The sequence below is a fragment of the Bactrocera dorsalis genome, chromosome 2, assembly GCF_023373825.1.
Source record: "Bactrocera dorsalis isolate Fly_Bdor chromosome 2, ASM2337382v1, whole genome shotgun sequence".
Classification (NCBI taxonomy): Eukaryota; Metazoa; Arthropoda; class Insecta; order Diptera; family Tephritidae; genus Bactrocera; species Bactrocera dorsalis.
In genome coordinates this window covers 80,261,149-80,285,070 of record NC_064304.1, presented here as the reverse complement: position 1 = coordinate 80,285,070, position 23,922 = coordinate 80,261,149, and positions in this window count along the sequence as shown.

Sequence of the window (23,922 nt, the reverse complement as noted above, 5' to 3'; positions counted from 1 at the left end):
GCCCGTTCTTTCTTAAAAAAAAATGGATTAAATATCTCTAAATAAAAGTAAGAAGTTTAAGTTAATCTAATCTCAGAAATAACCCGCTGTTTTCGTAACTAATGTCTGTAGGATTCTTATTAATGCCTCATTGTTTTGCTTGTCATCTGTTCAGTAGCAGTGCTGCCAAACTAAATCCCGAGATCATGAGCTCCCTACACATGCAAATAGAGAAGTTTCGGATCATATCGCCCACAAACAATTCAATAATTATATGAGTCCATTTTTATAAAAATCGACTCGGCTTGTCACGATAATCATTTATAAGTATGTCTCCGACTTTTCCTTCTTTCCCAAAGCCTGGTTAGAGTGTAAATATAGCAAAATACTGTTCTCATAACTAGATCGATTCATTGGAGTATGTAAAAACGATTGATTTGTAACGACTCGTTTTGATTGAATTCAGCGAAGAAAGTTTGCTTGCAACAAGAGTCACTGCAGCATCACAACCTTACCGTAAACATACATACATATGTGTTTAGAACCGAAATAAAAATTTGCTGTTGACGGCAATATTTCTTGTTTTTTTTTTAACTTCTAGCATCCGGACACTGTGTAATAAATATTCAGCATATTTTTTATCGTTTTAAACAACGCAACATATTTTTGCATAATATAAAAATGGAGCTGAAAAATTACTTTAAAACAAAATATATGCTTTTATAGCTTTCTTCTGACTTCTATGAACGGCTTAACCCTGCTGTTAGGTTAAGGACCATTTGGTCCAATTTTTTTTTCTTTGTAACATGCAAAACGGGGGAACCCCTCGCCTAGTTTTTATTTTACCAGAGTAGAGTAAATAATAAAATAATAATATTTAGCAAGTATTGAACCAAACTAAATATAAAGACTAAGATTAAATTGTTATTTTGTATGAAAATTACAGTATGGGCCAAATGGTCCTCTAACCTAAGATTCGTAAGTTTTTTTTAACCTAACAGCAGGGTTAGGCAATTAAATTTGGGAATTTGTATACTTCAACGTTTCTTCCATAGAAAGTATACTCCCTACATGTATTGTGATTTTGTCCGATATTTACTCGTATTTATGACAATATAAAAAATTAAAGAATCGCTGCAAAACGGTTTTAACGGTTTAACGGATAAGAGATGGAATAATGGAAAGTGGAACATCTCCTATGCTACTGTCCAGCTTTATCCAGAACTCGTCTTAGCCTTGCGGTTCAAGGGAGCAGGTAAAGTATCAAAATTGGATATCAAGTCGTCTGTAGGACGAGTACTCCAGTTGAAATCAAGATGAATCACCTTTTAACATTACTAAGCATCAGTAGCTCAATGTATGGTGTGACAACCAGCCAGTATAACCTAACCTAAACCTGAGCTTTGTGGATAGTGATTGCGAACGAAAGGAAATGTAGCCGCTAGAACTTAAAGAGAGTACTGGGCGAAATGATAGCAATTCGAGTAATCAATATTGTTGCTTTTATTGCATTCCTCATTATCTTTATGATGCAAGTCGTGTTCCGTTAGAATATTTAAACATTATGTTGGGTAATCTACTACGAGGTGTGTTCAAAAAGTATCGCGAATTTTGTGTTTTTTCAAAAATTATTTATTTATTCATGAATATCTATTCTGTCCCCTTCAAAGTAATCCCCATGAGATATTATACACTTGTGCCAACGGTTTTTTCAATCTTCGAAGCATTTCAAAAAACAAGTTTTTTTATCTTCTTCAGCTCCTCCTTATCATAATTCGAGCTTTCAAATGTTGAAATCAGCCCACTCCTTCGTATTCATTTCGTTGAGCCTACATAAGTATTCTTTCGATATATGCCGATATTTTCAAGCCTATAGTTTAATTTGTATAGATATACATATGTTACATAAATAATTTTCAAGAAATGTTTTTGGTTATCAGAAATTCTAAAAGAAATTAAATTAACGCTTTGTTACAGTTACTCGGGCGACAACATGAGCTCCTACTGTGGTTTGAATTCCATCTGTTGTCTGTCCAATGTACAACTGTAGACACATTACCTTTAAAAGTATAAATTATCTTCTCAACAATGCAAAAACCCAAGTGTTAGTGCTTCGGAAATTATTTAGCCACGAAATTCGAATATTTATATAAATTAAACGATTTTTGCCATTAGCAATCATTAGTGAAGAAGAGTGTCAATAATGCCACTAGGTATTAGCGCGGACACCAGGCACGCCACATGTGAATTTAATGAGTTAGCGTATTCCATTGTGCAATTTTTACACACAACCAAATAAATCTTTGCATGACTTGGAAAACTAACAATTAAGGCAGGTAAAACACAATCGCGATGGATATTTAATTATGTTAAAAATGTTTTCATTTGGATTAATTATTACTTTGGCACAGAACCAGATGACGAGAAGGTCCGACGGGACCCTATTTTCATATTCATCAGAGTATTCGAAAATTTATACATAATATAAAATGCGACATTTCTGGAAAAAGTAAAAAAAAAATGCTTGGTAATAGTTGCATTTTTTTTGATACTTTATCAACTCCACTGACGGACAGTTGAAAACCGTAATACGACAAAATTGTTGAAGTTTTACAACACTTCCCCTCAAATATTTTTGACGGATTGAGTTGATATTGGTAATAAGTAATAAATTTCAAAACTTCACCCAAAATGCGGTTGAAATTGTAATAACCTTTTGCTCTTGGTTCGGACAAGAATCAAGTCCAGGTCTTGAATGCTGTACTGTTAAAATTCAAGAGCAGATACCACGAATAGTTCGTTGTTCAAAAACAAAAAAAACTATTGATATCAGTAAGAACTTTGCCAAAGCAGGTGTATAATGTGCTTATAGAAATGAAGGAACGATATTGGCGCAGCAAAATTGTTATTGTGAATTCCGTATTTATGCAACTGTTATCTTTTATAAACGTGACTTAACCTACATACATATGTATATAAGTAGTTTTAAGCAGTGTATTGAGCAAAGTCATCTTCAAGTAGGACGTCTGTCGCACGGCAGTAGAACTATGGAAACATTGGAAAGCAGGGTTGCGCAACCCCTCCTTTGTACTGTGCCATATCATTAACACTTAGAATTACGTGCGGTGTAATTGCACGTTTTCGTGGCGCCACATGGCGCAGTCAACGTGGCACGGCATGAGAAAACATTAATGACTTCAAACACTTTAAAGTCATCGCAACATTTCAGCTCTCCGCCATCTAACAAAGAGACTAAAATGTTTGTGTGTATGTAGTACACTATATATTTTTTTAATTTTATTCGGCTGTCTATACTGGCTGGGGGTGTAGTATGTGCACACAGTTATTTACGGCTTTGTGTACTCGTAGAGTAGGTGGCTGGCAGAATTACACGAAATGAAATTATGGTGCACACGAAGTGTGACTGAAATGCGGTCATGTTGTTGCCGCTGCCACTGAAAGTCGGCCTGCAGTCACATTCGATTGTTGCTGTTGTTTTAAAATGCTTAAATTTCGTCTGAGCGCTCTTTGGACGCAATTCGCATATGCTTAACGTATATACATATGTATATATAAATGTACATATTTACAGTGCCACACACATATGTGCAAGCATACATGAAACTGTATGTTTGTGTGAGTAAGTGAGTGCGTGCAAAACTGCGGGTGCTTGTTTCTTCTGCTGCGCGGCATGACTGCGAAGTTTACCCCACATTAAATTCCAAACACCTTGCCAAGCTTACAACGCACACATTTTGTACATATGTATGTATAAACAAAGGCCTAGGTATGTAATATGCACGATTGTTGGCTTTTTGTACACTTTTATGCAGCCATATTCATTAATAATGCATTAATAGCACTTTTGAGCATTCCACTAAACACTCATCCACAAACGAACACACACACTTGCAAACAATTCAATATGCCTCATTCATTTTTCATTAAAGTTCACTGAAAATGTTAGTTTGGCACGTTGATTTCCAAACGCCTCACTTACTTAGCTTCCCACAAGCTACCGAAGGCACAATTCCATTCATATGTACTTGTCTGTATGTATATGAATATACATTCCATATGTAATACTAATTTAATATGCTTCGAATATCTTCATTTTCCTGCATTCCTAAGAACGCGGAAATATTTGCATTTCTACCGAAAGGTTTCAACACAAAAAGTGCCGATTTGAACATTTAAGTGGTTCATAGGTGCAACATTGATCATTGGTGCGGGTCTCGAAAGCATTTATGTATATGATATGTGCATGATAGATTATATGTGTATCTGTGTGGTTCTAGTAAAATAAGAGGGCTCTATTCTTCGATGGTGATCGCTATCAACAACGTTTTTGTTATAAACAGCAGACCGTAGTAGCAACCTGTTTTACCTGTTAAAAATACCGCCACTTTAAATAGCTTTTTAGCTTATAAAAAAGCAATGAAGCCGATTTATAATACGTATGTACGTTATTACCAATACAAAAAGATTTTTTAAACAGCAGCTAATGGAAAGATATACACTCCTGCAGTCTTGTCCGTCAGGAAAGCCCGTTTACCGTAAAACTTAATTCATTAAGAAACCCACTAAAAGCCACCTAATCCGCTAAAGTCTACGATTTACATAAGTATTTCAAGTGAAGGGTCGTTTAGATGGGTTAAGCGACCGATTGAGATATGCAACCCGTTGAATGCTGCTAACGCACTTAATTTTTTTATAACATAAGTCTTTGAGCAGCAAAGATGCACATTTATGGAAGTATTTACAGCTGTTATCAAAATAATATGAGTGCAGTTGCATATCTATCAAATGGGTCGGGGAAAGCACCGCCAAAAGTCGAAAGACGCCGACGACCACGGATAACAAACAAATCTGCTGCTCATATGGTTAGATACGTTAAACGACTCCTTTCTCAATTTGAGTCAAAGTATTATTAACCGACGATTAGTGAATAATAATTTAACAACTCAAAAGCCAGAACGAGTATATTACATTTACCACGAAATTTTTAATACCCAGATGGAAACGTTAGAGACCCTATAGAAACATATATAAAGGATCGGAAATAGGAATATAAAGGAACTAGTCACTCAGTTTTTCAGATATCGATCTGAAATTTTGCACTCATCCAAGAAGCTGCTCATTTGCCGGAATCGCCGATATCGGGACTTTATATAGCTGCCATACATACTGAATGATCGAAGTCAAGTTCTTGTATGAAAAACTTTTTTACATGAAAGGATATATAGTATGTATGTAAGATGCCACAATATCCGAAGAATCAGATCCCAGATGAGATCACTATAGCATATATATACTGCCACACAAACTGAACAATCTAAATCAAGTTCAAGAAAACGTTTTGATTTAATGGGATATGTTCACGAAATTTGTCATGGATTATTGTCTAAGAAAATGCCACAATATCCGAAGAATTTTTAATTTGTGAAGGATATTCTACCTTCAGTAAGGTTCTTCTGTTTTTTTTTGCAGCATCACTGAAGCCAATTTGCACACCTATTATTTTGATAGCAGCTGTCTAATTATTCATTAGTTGGGTGTCTGTTGCATTGCTGCCCACATAACACACTTTAAATTGCCTTTGAATAATGCCTGTAGTTACATACATTCGGGAATCTTTGAACTTGCACACATTCTTGTCCATATATACACATTCTGAATTAAATATTTCTAATATTTGCCCAACTTTTAAGTGTGTCCGCACAGGTGAGCTACGTGCATCCATTTCGTTTGTTTGTTTTTACCCTTCGCCGTATACTTGTGTATAAATTGTGTGTTATATAAGTATAGTATACATGCAAATGTACATATGGGTATGTGGTTACTTTGCATGTGTGTTGGACATAAAGCGACGCTGTCCAATCTAATTAGCGTTGCTTGCTTTGTATTTTTGTATTTTTCATAAGGCCCGCATCAAACGTCTTCACTTCCTATCGCCACCAGTCTTCGCATTTGTACACACGAAAGAGCTCATGTTTGGATAGGAAGACGGGCATATTTACAATGTAAAAGTATACGCTTGTGCAGGCCCGTCCACCGGATTCGACCCGTTTGCACTGATAGCTAACATAACAACCGGTGCTATTATTCTTGCTTTTGCTTTTGCTAGTTTGGGCCGTTGCTGTTGCTGGCGAGGGCGATTATATTGTTATTTTTGTGCCGTTTCCCCGTATTGATGTAATCGTACTGGCGTCTAATGGCATTAAAATGTTTGCCTCACCGCTTCATTTTGCCTAGTCAGCCAGCTCCCTTCCTCTGCCGCAAAACGTATACCCTTCAAGAAGATCAATCATATGGATGAAAAATTCCTTTTTATGCTCTTCTACTAATTTGATAAACTTCAACCATCAAATATGTTACCAGGAGAGTTTCGGCTGTTTTTGTTAAAATATAATCATGGCCACAAGTTATGTTCAACACTTCTCTTCAACACTTTCTGGATTGAGAAATATTTCTATCGGAAGATTGTTTTAGAATTCAGGCTGAAGCCTGTCGAAGACTGTGGCGCCTGCATATACCTTATAACTATTCCTCCCAGTTTTTGATCAACAATTAATAATATTCTCGTTTTCTTTAAATATTTTCAAATTTGAGTGGAGTCCAACAAGTTCATTAACCATTTTTTTTTTTATTTTTGCTAATCAACTGGCTTTCAAACTAGAATAGATTATGTTTGCCCTTCTTCAATTGATAACTCTAAAGAGAACTTAAATGTGGCGATGGAGTCCCGAACAATTTTTTGTTCAGTGTTTTACCAGCTTTCTACTTTGTCATCGATTAGGAGATGTTTTTATAGAAAAAATTAATGTCATTAATCGAAATTAGCATTTATATATATATATATTTTACTGTAAGGAATGGGAGAAAATTTCCATATAATTGCTGCATCCTATTCTAAATCACCCTATGTATAAAGGTACTCATGTTCAAAAGTGGAAATATTTTTCCAAGATATGTTACGAGTACATGTGCATTTTCCTGATGTAAACAATTTTGAAATATATTTTGTATTTAAGTAATTGATTAAACTATTTACTTGAATGATTATGCAATACAAATAAGTATGTCTATTTTTCTAAACTTAGTCAAATTCTCACACTAAGAAAATACCCTTTATAGGCTGAAAGAGAGTAATTAAATTCAGATCTTAAATGTTTTCCTACAGAGTATTTTATACTTGTAGCAAAATAGAATAGACACGAATGTAATCCAAGCTCATGTGAGCGCACACTCATATATACATACCTATGTATGTACCTAAATGTATATGTATTTGGGATTGTCGGCAAAAAGAGGTGGCACGGGAGACAAATTGAGGGAGAAAAGCTTATAGCATTGGTGTTGCTCAAGCGAACTATTGGCGTGCAAAATCATTTAGTTCTAATTTTGTATTTTTATTAGATTTATGCTCCCCTTACGGCGAAATAGTAGGTCACTTCCAATCAATAACTGCTACAGTCCATCGGCTGGGCTCCACAACGTTTAGAACACTTGTGCTTCAAGTAGACGGGGGCTTGCTTTTATTCTTCGTTGTTATTTTATGTTCGCCGGTAGTCATTAGTTGCTCTAAAAGTGCCGCTTCTCATCATTCTCACACAAGCAAATCTGATATAAATGTGTTATACCTTAAAACGATTTTGACTTTACACGTTTTTATTTGAAAAACCATTAACCCATTGTTGCCGGCTCCATTTGGAATCTGTTCATTGAGGCTGCTGTTTATTAGTAATTTAAAAACGCCTAAAATATGTACTCAAGGGAAAAAGTCTTTGTATGTTGTGATAAGTGATACTCGTCACTTAGCCGTCCTTTGAGGTGTTGTATATTTGTATGTTCTTTTGCCTATGTGTACATTTGAAAATTTCGATCGGAACATTGGGTGAGGAGAAATCTTAAAAGAAAACAAAAAAATTTATAAAACTGATAAAATTGAAAACAGGCATCAACAGCAAGCGAGTTGTTATTGACTATTTGTCTATTGTCTATGGTTTACACGGCCCCTAGCCAAAATAAACAAGTTACTGATGGCATAAATACCAAAAGCCATTTGAGCAAATATTATGGAAGTTTAGAGCCGACGGTTTTCAAATACAGGGGTTCGAAAAAAAAAACAGAAGCAATTTAGTAACCAATTTAAAAGAACAGCAAACCAAATGGACATACGTTGTCGAAAATATTATCAGAAGTTGGCAAATCTTTCTCATAAACAAGTAAAGAAGGACTAAGTTCGGATTTTACACTATCGGAATTGACAAAATTCATTATTTGACGAAAGAGTGAATGGCAAACAATCATATATCAATATTACACGTATTGACTAACAAAAATAGTTTGAAGTCAGGTGGAGAGTTGAAAATCACTATATAGGGTATAATGAGTCTGGCATCTATTGATCAAGTATATACGAGATCATGTTTCTATGCAATTTTAGGAGTACATACTACTCTGATCAAATTGAAATGTGAATTTTGTCCATTTCATTTTCTTTAAAGTAATCCCCTCCCACTGCAATATACTTATGCCAACGAATTTTCCGATCATCATAGCAATTGGAAAAATCCTCTGACGTGATCAGATCAGAGCCTTCTTCGATTCAACTTTTATATTCTCCATTGAGTCAAAACGGTGTCCTCGGAGCGGTCATGTGAATTTGCTGAAAGCCAGAATTTACACGAAGGAAAATCGGGCGAATGCGGTGTTTGCGGCACGATATTATAATAGTTGAAAATGTGACGAAATGATCACGAAACGATCAATGCAGTATAAGATGGTGCATTAAGAGTACTTTTTTGTTCAATAAATTTAGCTATAGTATAACTCAAGCATTGACCGATATGCTTGGGGAACTCACATCCTGTCATAACGGCTTATATACCTTCTTTGTCGAAGAAAAAAATAAGGTTTGGCTTTTTTTAGGTATGTAGCAATTATTTCATTACACGAATGGTTTTATTTTTTGATAGTACACTTTATTAACAATGTTTGTGCGAAATTTCGTGGAAAAATATCAAATAGTTTTTAAGGGATGGCTGTTTCCCTTAGAGGCCTTTTTTTGGCAGAGCCTTGCGGTGACAATTCCCCAGGTCTAACAAGTCAACTGAAACCATAAAAGTAAACAAATTTCATTAGTTTAGTGCAATTCCTTGTGTTCGTTTTTATGATTTTTTTTGTGCACACAGGAACGTTTTATGCAAAAAATGAACTTTTTGGTCACTAGAAATTTCACTTTTTCAAGCACAGAAAAATTTCATTACGAACATTTTAAAAAAAATTTGAAGAAAATCGGTTTAGTAGTTTTCCGCCAATCCATGTCACCGCAACACCATTTCGAGATATTCGCGTTTAAAGTTTCAAGTTCAGTTTGGAGCCGCGACGAGGCGCGCGGTTAGAAGTGCTGTAACTTTTTTTCTACTGCTCGAATCTCTATGGAAATTTGAGAAAATGTTTTCAAAGAGTTGTTCTTTAAGATAAAGCAATAAAAAAATTTCGATTTTTGAAATTAAAAAAGGTATATAACCCCATAAAGCATCTTAAAATCATAAAATTGTAAATTATTACACTTGTGAAAACATTTTTTTTGGATTACAAACAAAAATGAGTATACACAATTACAATTCTCAATGCTATATTTTCGGATCGTTATAACTTATAACTTTATGAGACTATGTGAAATTCCTAACTATATTCGGTATAAAGTCTGCTGGAATAACGAAATATGAGAGCTGGAATAATTCAGGGACTGATTTTGCACCATTTCGGAATAGAACTATAATTTTTGTAATATTCTAGGTTCTTTTAATTTTGCTAAGATATCATACATATTATTCTGGTTCAAATTCATCTATTCTTGGCACAATGTTCGACAATTATTAAAAAAGCGCTTTCTTAGTTTCGTTAACGTCATATAATAACAGATATTTGCCGTATAGAGTCAACCGATCATTATATTAGGCATATGGGGACTAGAGGAATTATTGACCGCTATTACCCATTTTTGACACACGAGCACGAAGTTATTCTCCCCAAATTCCACAAAAAATGCAATCTGACCAAATATATGTATGACCAAGTCCGAAAAAAACATAAGTTTTCAAATATTTATTATCGCCACAAAAGTATTGCCAATACAAGCAAGCTTATGCTTAATCCGATTTTCCATACATTTGCTTAAAATTTCAGTTGGGAAAGCCTACGATTTTCTTGATTTCGTCTTCTTTTTGGAGCTTTGTTTATTAGGTTGTCAGACAGCATTCGATTAATGTAGGGTTTCCAGCTTCGTTGTCAAGCATATGTTTGTTCGTTTCGTTTTGGAAAAGATTCATGTTTTTTGTTACGAGTCTAGCATTGGCAAGCTTTATACCCAAAGCATTAACCAAAATGTGTTGAGTCGTTCCACAAGGAATATTGAGGTCCTCCGTTATCTTTCTGATGCCAACACGATGATTTTAATTGAATGCTTTTTGCTACGCAAATACTTGTGTTCAATATTTTTCTCGTATTTCGGCAATTTTTAGACACTACTTTAAGCCCACTGCTTGTACAAAAGCTTATTCCGGTAGTTGATTTATATACTGTTAAGTTAAAGAATCATATGGAGTTAAAATGTGTGATATGTGGGAAGTAGGCGTGAATATATTTCGATTTCGTCCATTTTCACAATAGGAATATCCAGGCAGAATTACTCATCAAATTTGGTCGGTACATTCCTGAGGTTTCACTGTTCACCAATTACTTTCAACTTAACCGTTATACGGCGAGTGGCCGTCATTGTCTTGAAATTTTTGTTGTTACCACGTTTGCCTCAGAAGCTTTAATGATTGAGTTATTCTCCTAAAAAACGAAATAACACCATATAATGTTGAGTTTATGATATGGGTGTGGGGGACTTTTAGCATAGCTATCTTTTTCTTATGTAGAATGTAAGCCATTTGAGTAACATACAATTTATTTTCGATTTATGTGGCGGCTAATATATTATACTTCAGTGAGCGCTCAGTCATTACTGATCCCATGTTGTGCATTCACTCGTTTGGTGTATTCAGATGCTCACACTTTAGTAGTCTTATTTTTGAATAACTCGTTGAGCACTGTTTCAAATTACACATTAATATTTAATTGTTTCAGGCTCACTATGACATCATAATGGACTTATTAGACTCTTTAACAATAAGCTTTGCTGCATTTATTATTTCAAATACATGAAGTATGTACTTTATAAGTAGCTATGTATGTGTGTATTTATGTGCTCAAGTAATTAAAAATATAATTTGAGGATCGTGTTTAAAACTAGTTTGAAAAGATTACAAACTTGCGTAATTTCACGCGAAGTTTTACCAGCTTCAGCAAAGATTTGCCACATGAGATAGTGAGTTACAAGTGCTGAGATGTATGTATGTATGTTTTATGCATGATACATATGTATGTTAAATAGCTATGTATGTATGTAGGTACATACAAATGCAAGATAGATCTTATTTTATGTAAATTTCATAAGATGAAACCTAGAAACAGTGAATGTGTACATACATATATATGCATATTATATTTAGACATACTATGTGCCTTTGAAACATTCACGAAGCATATCACTATCCGCTTGAGTACTCATATGATCAACTTAAACCGTACCTACATACCTATCTACTTACGTATGTACATGTTGAGAGAGATCATGGAACGTGTGATATATTCTTCCGCATTACTTAGCGTTTTCGGCCTATCTCTTTATCTAGTAATCCATAAATTACCGGAACGCTGTGTGTTTAGCGCGCACAGAATGGCAAAGAGCGGCGTCGACGAGACGATGTGGCAACTACGGCAACAACGGCGCAGCGGGAGCAAAGCGATAAACCTGAAATAATCAACGAACATGCGCCAACGCAAAAACTGATGAAGCCAAGGCGCGTCTTGTGGCGCATTTATAACATTTTTTAGGCTATTTCTCAAGATAGCATCAAAATTAATAACGCAACAATAAAAGATAAATATGCATGCACCAGTGTATCGATGTATTGTACTGTAAGCCGCTGTGGCTATGCATATTAAATTGTATCTTCTACTTTATGTGCCTGTATGTGTGTATGTATGTATGTACACCAGTTGATGGTAGGGTCTGGGGGGGCATCGGGATTGATTTGGCATCAGTTGAATATCGATGTTGCACGTACTATGTGGCAAGAGCAGGCGGGCAAATAATTTCCTAACTTAGACGTGAGTGTAAGTAAAACAATTTAATAGATTTTACAATACAGAAATGTTGTTGTCGGGCACAAGAGTGCTACAATAGGTAGATAACGAAATGAAAATGAATTATGAGCCAAGAACAGCGCTCCTCCAAAGCCTGAAAGCCGCAGGCACCACGCCTGTATATATTGTATATGTGTGTATGTGTGTCTGCAGTGAGAGCCGGAATGCTACGGTACTTGAATAATAAAACTGCAAAGAACTTTTGTGTGACTTCGGTTGAGGAATAAGAAAAAGCAATTTACTTTCCGTAACTAATTGCAAAACTACAAAGCAATAGGGCTAACAAAAGATGGAAGAGAATCTAAGACAAAGGGCCACAACATAAATACGACGATGAAAAAGAAGAAAGTTGAAGCATATGCTTAAGTAGCACTTACGCACACACACCTTGGTGCAATAAATATCGATAGGCAGATAGACAATAAATTGCAAAAATACTGGGTATTCAAAAGAAGGCAAGACGAAGTTCGAGAATCATGTAAAAATTTGCAATGGCTAAGATATCTTACTGATCAAATAGAATAAGATGGATGAGACCCCTGAAGTCAGTGCCAAAGATTTTAATGAGAAGATTACAAACATACATGCATATTACCATATGTAAATCTTTCGTTTTTTGCCATTGTAGGAGAAAGCATCGATAGCCGGAGTGCGGAACTTTAAAACGCTAAACTGTACCCTACTCCGAAGTCATATCTCTCCCACTGGACCACTGGACTAAGTATTACTTCATGTTAGAGAAGAAGGCATTTGTCTCAGACTTGTCATAATTAGAGATGACGGTTCGTTGACAGCTTTCTTTTTAATATGGGACTACCTTTAACTGTGTCCTTAAGCCTCTTCCTTACACTTAAAGATTGAGGACAATGAATGCCCATCCACTACTGGATATCTAGTAGCAGTATGTGGGTTCCACATCCTTTAGTTGAAGTTCTCTTCTCCTTTTCCTGCTGTATACACTCCGACACCTTAATCCTTATAATCGCGTGGGTTCGTCCCCCTGGATATTAATAGGCGCCATACTGGCTAATACTTCAGCACCCTCGTTTGATATGGTTCGGAAAGAACTTATAACGCGTATTGCAGAAGCCTTTGCACTACGTTAGTTGCTGTGGCATATGATTTTATGTCTAGCGCCTGAATCCATAATGGGTCCGCATACTATATAACAAATCGTCAGCTGAAAGGCACATATTATTCTTTATAAAGCATTTTAAATTTTATTTGCTTTACTTGCCGTTTTTTCCAAGTGATCCTTAAATTGTAGTCTTGAGTTCAATAAAATAAAGACTTCTGTTTTCTGCTCAGTGAACTCTAGACCCATAGTAGAAAACCATCAGCGCAAACCAATTATGCAGTCATTGTAGATTCGGACGTTATCCAGATGTTTTGCCGCTGCTACCACATCATCATCTACCACAACTACCCATCATACATTAGGTTCCAGCCTTGCGGTACTCGGCTCTTCTACGCGTGTATTCGTTCGTGTGGACTACTTATCTTTGATTTTAAAAATATTCGAAATATTTATGAGGTATTGGGGAGCTCATTATTCGTATACAGCTTTGATGGTATTTTCCCACCTCGCAGACTTCTTTCAGTGGCTTTTTTGGTTTTGGGAGTAGAACCAAACGCTGTACCTCTTATAATATACAGACATTGTACATTTTAACGAACAAACTGGGTCTGAAAGCCACGGCTTCTTTCAGGGCTCTTTCCTGGAATACCAGGTTTCCTTCTGTAACTAATAAAGGGTGTCTCTGTAGCTTCGCTTCAAGTAGAAAGGAAATGTAGTCATGGTTTGGAAATAATGTTTCGAGAACTTGTCTCATGAATTATGTGTTCCTTGGTTGCTGCGAATTATCTTTGAATTTCGGCATACTTATTTAGTACGCAGTTCTCTAGGGGTCTATGTTTGCTTCTTCACAAAGCTTCTTGAAGCAGTTTTGCTACGAGTAATTATATTACTTCTCAATATGTTTCTCTTACAACCGTAATATAACAAAAACAACAAGCTGTGGCTGCTATAAAAGAACTTTATATCGATCGGTCAATAAGCTTCTTCGCGAGAAAGGACGAATGTAAGGTTTCAGGTCGATACCTCAAAAACAGACCCACAGTTAGCGGTTATACAGACGGCCGGAAAAAAATTGTGTTTAATAATTAATAATCAATATTCAGCATCGGTGAAGGGATTAGTTACATTTGAAAAAGGGAAAAAGGGTTTTGCCTGATTTTATTTATTGAATTGACAGACATATCCGGCATAACAATTGATGTAAATAAATATATGTATGTACATACGCTCTCATAAGCCGCGGTTTTTCATTAATCGGTTTCACACAATTTCAGTACAGACGTACTTTCACTTAATTTTGCTAAGAAGTGTTATTAAATTATACTAGGGCCAGGATTGCTATTGAATAGATGTAAAGTCTCTCCGACTTTCATTAAGGTATGACCGACATTTGACGCCAACCAACTTGGTATTGGGGGTTTAAAAATTTCTGGTTCGATTCAATTTTGAGTCGTGAGGTGGCATACCACCTTAAAGGAACTCATTGTGGAAAGTTTTATTCGATCGCTTAGTAAATTCTTGCTATGCATGCTGTAAAGGGAAATGCCCAGATCCCAATCAAAAAGGTAATATGAGGGAAGTATGGGTAGTTATAATCAGTTTTCACCTAAAGATGATTTTGAAAAAGGGTTAGAAATACCCCATCTTAGCGAGTTTTGTTGGTATAGCTTTAGAGGGTGGTGAGATGTGTACATTAAGTTTATTTAAAGTGGGCCACGCTCACTTCTTAAAAATTTTCATTACGATTCACTGTACAAAATTATAGTTATTGTGTTTTTGCTTAACGACACTTTCTGATTTTCTAGGGGATAGAATTTATCCTAATTTGCTTATTTGCAAAATTAACCTCCCTCAGGTGTCCAGGAACATGTGTACTAACTTTAATCAATATATAAAGATATCTCTATTTTTACACATATTATCACTTGCACCGACAGGCACCAGCAGTTCAATTCTTCCGTCATCCTGATGAGTTTTAGGAGGTACAGGTAACCGCAAGTATTACGAGGATACTCTGTGCAACATTTTGCGGAAGTATAAACATTTTTAGTTCTTTGGCGGATATGGGAGAGAAAAGTTTGCGTAGCAATATCTTAGGAACTACAGAGGTATAACAATTTCTTCGAATATCACCCTAAAGCATTTACATATGGATGCTTTCCAAGGCAAAAACATTGAAATGTGCTCAAAGAAGTAGCTAATTACTACATACAAACATAGAAAATGAAAACTGTTGAAATGAAGATGCGAAGACAATGCACAGATAAATAATAAATGAGTAGTCAAGACAATACCCGTTGAGTGGCAACTCGTAATCGCAACAATGAAAAGTGTCTGGAGGTGTAGCAGCTAGGTACTTATTCATACATACATACATATATATGTATGTACATGGGTTAGTGTCATTCGGGAAGTATGCGGATGCAGCTGAGCGGCAATAGGGAGTGGCGCGCCAGCTTGCGTGTCTTTCGACTATTTCAGAGTGTTGAGAGTGTAAGGCACACGACGGCACAGGAACGTAGCCAAACCTTTTCTTTAATGTGTCACGTGTATGTGTATATGAAGGTTTTGGTGTAACGTACAAATATTCACCATTCAAATGGGTGTCATAATGCGTTGCAAAAGCTTTCAGATATGGCCAAATGCGAGGATGTGTGGCAGCGTAAGCGATTACCGAGTTGAATGCGCCGCCGCGTGGCTGAATTACGAATCGAACAAATTCTAAACCATTGTATGGAAACCATTCGCACTCTTATCACACGAAATTCTGCAATAATTACTGAAAGGCGTGTGCTTAGCGCATTAGGCATGCAGCTTTGGCCTCGAGCGGCTATAAAGCAGCTGATACGGTCAAAAGAATCGACCGGTGAGCACCTACACTCACGTATGCGAAGGCGTACATGTACACACCCATGCATATATTTGGATCTACTCACTGTTAAATGACCCTGTTTCTATCGCAGCAACAAATCATTTGACATCAAACAAACTGTCAGATACATTTGTACATAAATACATTAGATTTGCCTTGCACGGCTTAGCGCATAAATCGGCAAATACATCCCCATATATATCTATATGATAAATATATTGATATTAATATGTGCATACATACAATATATGGATATTTATTCTATGTAAAGCTACGAAAAGGATAGCTCTGATCATATTAACTTTTTGTTTCAAAATATGGCTCAGTCTTCTTCGGTGTTTTTTTACAGTGAGCTTTTTTTCAGACATTAAACAGAGTAGTCCTAGGGACCAAATCCGGCAAACACTGAATGCATTTCGTCATGGACTTTACTATCGCTTTCTTGGATTTGTCTGATTTGTGTCAGAAAGACGTGGGCGTTCGTGACCTTGTACAGTACTTTGTCCAAAGCTTCCGCATAGCCAAATATTCCTGAAACATGTGTCACACAAGGGTTGGCTATCTTAAACAAGTCCATGTTGCGGTCTTCTTTTAAGTGGATTTTCTAGTCCAGAAATAAAAAAAATATGTTTTTTTTTATATTTTCAAAATGTAACTATTCAAGAATATGCCAGTAAGGGCGATTTTGAAAATTTTAATTATACTACTGAAAACAAAAATTAGTAAGACTTTGTTCGTAGTTTTAAAATTTTTAATTCATCCTTCAAAACCTATGTCGTCCCGCTCAAAGTAATCTCCGTTGGCCCCAATGCCTGTGCTCAATAATATGCAAAATATGCGAATAAAATTACTCAATCCATATTTATAAAATAAATTCGCAAAAAAGTATTTTTTTATCTTGAAACCCTAAACCCTCCTTAATGGAATTTCTTTGTTGAATAATTTCACTCATCGTAAAAATCGCCGAATGCACTTTGTATACTTCAGATAGACAAGCGAATACTAAACACTAGTGATTAGTTTGATGTGACACTTGGCACAGATTCTAATTTCCTAAAAAGAAATACATATACTATACTTGTATGTTTTTAAGCACACATTACACGGAAAGCTTTGCAACTCTCTGCATTATGGTTCTTTGAATATTTGGAACACTGTACAATACATTTCTATACGAGTTATTCCTGATCATTTAGTTCAAATCCTCAAATATTTCCTCCTTTAGCATCGCTGAGTTTGTGGATCTTCTTTTTCAGATATACAAATCCATATATACATATGTATGTCATTCTTCTTCTGTAGCCCAACCTCATAGTAGTCATACTCAGATATGCCAGAGAACATATATGTAGTTATCTCAATGAAAATTACAGAGCGTATTTTACTCATATTATTGTGTCTTTTCGCCTAAAATAGATACAACTGGCGAAATGGCCTACCCACATATAACTATTTCCAGTAATTCCGAACATCCGGCTGACTTTGCTCCATATGATAGGTGATTGTATGTGAGGTACTTTAATGAAACCCATAAAATATTTTTTTAGAATGTGGTATGAACTCCCATACACTACGTAAAATGATTTTCGTTTTTCTGACAAATCTTATGTCGAATTTGTTGGTCAGTGTATGAGTTGTATAGCGTAAATGTCTATACGTACATATACACTCGTGGCCATGCCAAGCTTAACACTACACTTTCTTAAATTTTTTTGGACTTTTTCGTTCGTTCGGGACTTTCTTCAGTTTTGTTTTTTTTTCAGTGTTTTAAGTAAGCATAAATAAACTCATTTATATTATCGAATTATAATTATAGTTTTTAATTTATTACGTTTAATGAGTAAAACACAAACTAGCTCTTCTGTGCTAATACAAAAGCGGCTGAATTTTTTGTTATACCCTGAACAGGGTATATTAAGTTTGTCACGATGTTTGTAACACCCAGAAGGAAGCATCGGAGACCCTATAAAGTATATATATAAATGATCAGTATGTTGAGCTGAGTCGATTTAGCCATGTCCGTCTGTCTGTCCGTCCGTCTGTATATATACGAACTAGTCCCTCAGTTTTTAAGATATCCTTTTTAAATTTTGCAAACGTCATTTTCTCTTCAAGAAGCTGCTCATTTCTCGGAACGGCCGATATCGGACCACTATAACATATAGCTGCCATATAAACGGAACGATCGGAATCAAGTTCTTGTATGGAAAACTTTCACATTTGACAATGTATCTTCACGAAATTTGGCATAGATTATTTTCTAAGGCAACTATGTAATTTCCGAAGAAATTGTTCAGATCGGTTAACTATAGCATATAGCTGCCATACAAACTGGACAGATAGTTACTAACAGAAATGCACCTGTGAAGGGTATTTAGCTTCGGTGTAACCGAAGTTAACGTTTTTTCTTGTTTTCAAAGTAATAACGCGACTAAACTTCGTGTTTCAATTAAAAAATATACTTCTTTCATCATTTGTCAGTCTCTTACGTTTCAAGCCCTTTTTGTATAGATCACTAACTTTCAATTGACTTTATCTATAGCTGAATGTGTTTTGTTTTTAATTTTTAATATTTTTGATAAATAACATGTTATTAACTTATTTATAAATAAAAAATTTTTACACCGCAAAAAGTATCGCTATAAAGTGGTGTCAAATGAGCACAACCCTTGAAAATTTTGAGTGGCAAGCTTTGCGTGGCCACGAGTGTATATAAAATTGCTTAGATTCCGATCCTGTTTTTGACGTTTTACATCTTAAAGTTTTATCTGGCTTTGATTGTTGCAAATTGCAGGAGTATAAAATGCTCGGTTGCCTCCGAACTTAGCCCTTCTTACTTGTTATACATTGTTTTATTAAATACACTACATATTGTATGTATATAGAACGTAAAATATGTAAACATTGTATAAAAATTATATATTTTTTTTTAACGTTGCTTACATTTTAAAAAAATGAAAATTATATATTATTTATATATAGGATTTATATATGTACATACGTATGTACATATGTATGTATATACAGTCATGGACAGAGAAATAGCACATTTTCAGTTTTTGGTTTGATCAAATAAGTGCATCGCAATAATTTCCTACGTTGGTGATAGGTTTTGATTTCTACAACTTATAACGGTAAACTGATGCCGGTATCATGCTTACTTTTTGTTGTTACTACGTACAAAGGTATACTGCTTGCACATATGTATTTAGTTATTTATACAAATATTCATGATTAATTGGCAGTCGACAGGCATTGTTTTAACTGTAGCTATTAAATATTTAAAATTAAAGTATTTAAAAAATAGGCAGAAACTTGTATAATACTCAGGAAAAAAAGGTGAATGTTTTTTTATCTACAGAAAAAAAAACAAAAATCCAATTTCGATTGCCAAAGTTGTGAATTGTTCGTTGAAGAGTGTATATAAAGCTATAAATTTTGTTATGTGGGCATAATTTACTGAAACAGCGAAACATGCTGATGGAACCTTATATCAGAAAAAGCATGGCTGATCCTATTGAATCTTGCCGAGAGACTGTGGATGAAATAAACAAAGAATTTGGGTTTAGCATATCCAGTAGATTATTTAGGAAGGACATCAATTTTTAGAAAAAAATACTTAGAAGCGAAAAAATAAAAGTAAATCGTATTGGATTCGATAGCAAACCATTTGCACATCGCCTCATGGAGAATATTTTGAAAAATAATAAAGATGATGTGATGTTAAGATGCAAATTGCTAAGGTCATTTGAATAATGTTATAATCAGAATTTAAAAAATAAAAAAAAATTTTAATTTCCTTAACAACTAGTGGGGGTTTTTTAATAGAAATCATATCACTTTAATTGGAAAACCCTGTACATATGATTCTTGTTATAGTGTATAATAGTCCAGGAGTAGAGCAAAAAGAACTCGTCTCGCAGCCCAGGTCTAATCATATTTAAAGTGCTTCAGTAATATTTGTGAGCCATAATGTGTCACATGTAAACAGAAATTACTGTACCCTGCCAGTCAATGATTCTTAGATGAATATGGAAAAAAGTCTTATGAGTTGAATTATAATTTTCTTATACATGAATTGTTTTCACTTTTAACATAAAACGATAAAAAGTAGTATGGGCCCGTTCCGAGGTTCCAAGCCACCTCCTCACCAATATTCGGTCAAACCGGTTCAGCCCTTCTAGAATTACAAATATAATATATACATATGCATGTATATTGCAAAATCGACGTTAATTTTGCAAAAACAGACCTCCTTTAAAACCTTCTACAGGACTAAAGGAATATTTGTGAAAATTTCCACGTGTTTCCGTGCTGTGGTTCGAACGGTAAATGGGACATAATGAAATAGCGTTTCATTTTTGTATAATTGTAAGAAGGTAAACGTTGTTTTTTTACATGTTCAAAGTGTGCTATTTCTCTGTCCATAACTGTATACAAGTATAATCACTCAGTAGAGTGCGTGGTTTATGTTCGTAAAGGAGTACAGCAAATTTTGGCAAAATTATTACAAATATACATAAGCACGTACATATATTATCGGTGAAGCGTAAATTACCAAATGAGAGTATCTCCATTAATCACTGATTATTTTCAACGGATACATTGTCCACAACCAACAACACTAAAATACGCTAACAACAATCAGCTATGGGCGTGAACATAGCGACAGCGCACCTTTTTATACTCTTGCAACCAGTTGCTATAGAGTTTAATAATTTTGCTCACCGAACGGTTATACCTATCACCTAAAACTAAACGTTATATATATATATAAATGATCAAGATGACGAGTTGAAACCCGGTGACTGTCTGTCTGTACGTCCGTCTGTCCGTGCAAGCTGTAACTTGAGTAAAAATTTAGATATCTTGATGAAACTTAATAGGCGGGTTCCTTAGTTCAACAAAATTACGAGTTCGTAGATGGGCGAAATCGGACCACTGCCCCGAATGCAAATATCCATAGTTGACTTCTGACCGAAAATAACGGTCAATGTATGGGATATACAATAAAAATTCGGAGAGAAGCCTTTGCTGAGGATACTAGCTCTCGGTGTAAAAAAAAGGGTTGAATAGAGTCAATACTTCCTTGACCCACAATATACCTATCACAAAGATTTTCGAACTAAAAGGGACGCGTTTTATTTATGTATAACGATGTATCCTTGTGCCTAAAATAGATAAAAATGGGGTAAAACTTGGCCTACCCACATACATATAACTATTATCAGGATTTTCGAACATCCGGTTGACTTTACTTCATGTATGTAATTGATGATTGTATGTGAGGTACTTTAATGAAATCTAGTCAAACTTTTTTAGTATGTAGCATGATGTAGTTAATAGATAATATAGTCATATGATCTGAACAATTTCTTTGGAATGCAATCTCCAAGCCTATCATATGACTATATTATCTATTAACTAATATATACTAATCTATATTCCATTAGATAATAAACCATGTAAAATTTCAAACATACAAACAATTGATTCCGATCGTTCAGTTTGAAAGGAATTTATATGTTATATATATACCGATATCGACGACTCATCAGATGTTGTGTTTGTCCATGCCTCTGCACTATATAGGTGGACGGGAATAATGGATGCCTCATAGAGTTTGGTTTTTGTTCGTCGAGAGAAGACTCTACTTTTCAATTGCCTACTCAGTCTGAAGGAGCACCTAGTGGGAAGAGTTATTCTGCGTTAGATTTCGAGGCTGAAATTGTTGTTGGTATTAATATGCATTTGCTTCGCTTCATCATCCAGTCTGGAGAAAACAGAACTAACGTCGCGGTTGTTGAGGCCAATAATATCAATATCATCGGTGTACGCCAGCAGCTGTACTTTTTTATAAAAGTTTGTATCTCCTCGATTAGGGAGTCGCCATGCCTGAAACTTCGTTTGGTATAGAATGGCTTAGAGTGGTCCTTCCCGAGTCGTATTAGTTTTGAGGGGATACCAAATTCAGACATAGCGGCATAAATCGACGAAGAGGGGGTGTGTGTCGATCCTCTTTTTACACAATTTTTTCCTAGATTTGGCGCATTGTGAATATATAGTCAGTTGTTGATATTCCAAGCCTAAAGCCACACTGATAAGGTTCCATCAGTTTGTTGATGGTCTTTAATCTTTCACACAATACGCTCGATTTTTACTGACCGTTGTGCCAAAGATAATTTGACATCGTAGCGGGGTCATATCTAATAAGTGTGCTCCAAGCGAATAGAAGACATCTTTAGTCACCTCGTTCCACCATTTGTGGAATATGTCGGTCAGTGTATGAGTTATACTAAGCATTTCCTTACTTGTTATTTTTCGTTTCCTCTATTGGCGTAGACACCGCTTACGCGATTATAGCCGAGTTAACAACAGCCCGCCAGTCGTTTCTACTTTTCGCTACGTGGCGCCAATTGAATATTCCAAGCGAAGCCATGTCCTTCTCTACCTGGTTCTTCCAACGGAGTCTAGGTCTTCTTCTACCTCTGCTTCCCCCGGCGGGTCCTGCGTCGAATACTTTTAGAGCTGGAGTGTTTTCATCCATCCGGACAACATGACCCAGCCAACGTAGCCGCTGTCTTTTAATTCGCTGAACTATGTCAATGTCATCGTATATATCATACAGCTCATCGTTCTATCGAATGCGATATTCGCCGTGGCCAACGAGCAAAGGACCATAATTACCATATTGCTTGTTATTATATGTATGTATTTAATACAGCCCCGAAACGCATCCAAATTTCTTCACCTTTTGCGGAGATCTTTAGGTATCACATGTTCAAGTTTTCTGTAAAAATGTATAATTGATTTCTACTGAGTATATGTGTGTGTGCGACTGTGCGTACAATGTTAAACATTTTATAGGTTTCTGAGATACTTATAGTTATGAAATAAATTTAAATTACTTGTGGACCTTATTTAAATGTGTGTTAATGCCGATAAACTTACATAAAACATATACATATATTTTACAGTGTAAGCACGTTTCTTTAAGTGAGGCTAACAATAATTTTCATTGTCCGCTTAGACTCTACCTGTAAGGTTTCATTCGCTGGGTAATTGCCTCCCATCTCTGATCCATTGACCACACGGAAAACTGATAAGGGTTACCCGTTGGCAGGCGATGACTTTAATCAGACATTATAAATATACATATGTGCGTAAACTTTTTATTTATACCATTTTAATGGACTTTTAGGATTATTTTTATTTATTTCTTTATAGCTTTTGGTTTCATAACAAACGATTTCTATTGACACAGTACTCGTTGAACGTGTGCGAAGCACTCATACCCGACAAACAAACATTGGTACACATTTATAAAAGAACACAGAGTATTATACTTATTTGATAAGACGTACTATATTGTATATACGAGTATGTTTAAAATAATTTCAAATCATTTTTGATTGCAAGTAATCAGAGTTCACTTTGGAAAATTTTATATTCCCAGACGCTTGGTGGTTTCAAGTGCCCCGGCAAGAGATGTTTATCATTGGAGGTCTTTGTCAAAGTGTTCTTAAGTCTAATGCTTATTACAATTGCTGCAAACTTGTATTATATATCCCAAAAATATATAAGAACATGATAAAATTAAATTATCAAAAATCAAAGCAAAGGTTGTCGAAATGTTTATAACTAAGAACTGTAAGATTGTACGATTGCACCAAATATAAAAAACCCATACCAAAACAAGGCAAAAGCACGAGAACAGCCCATTGCAGAA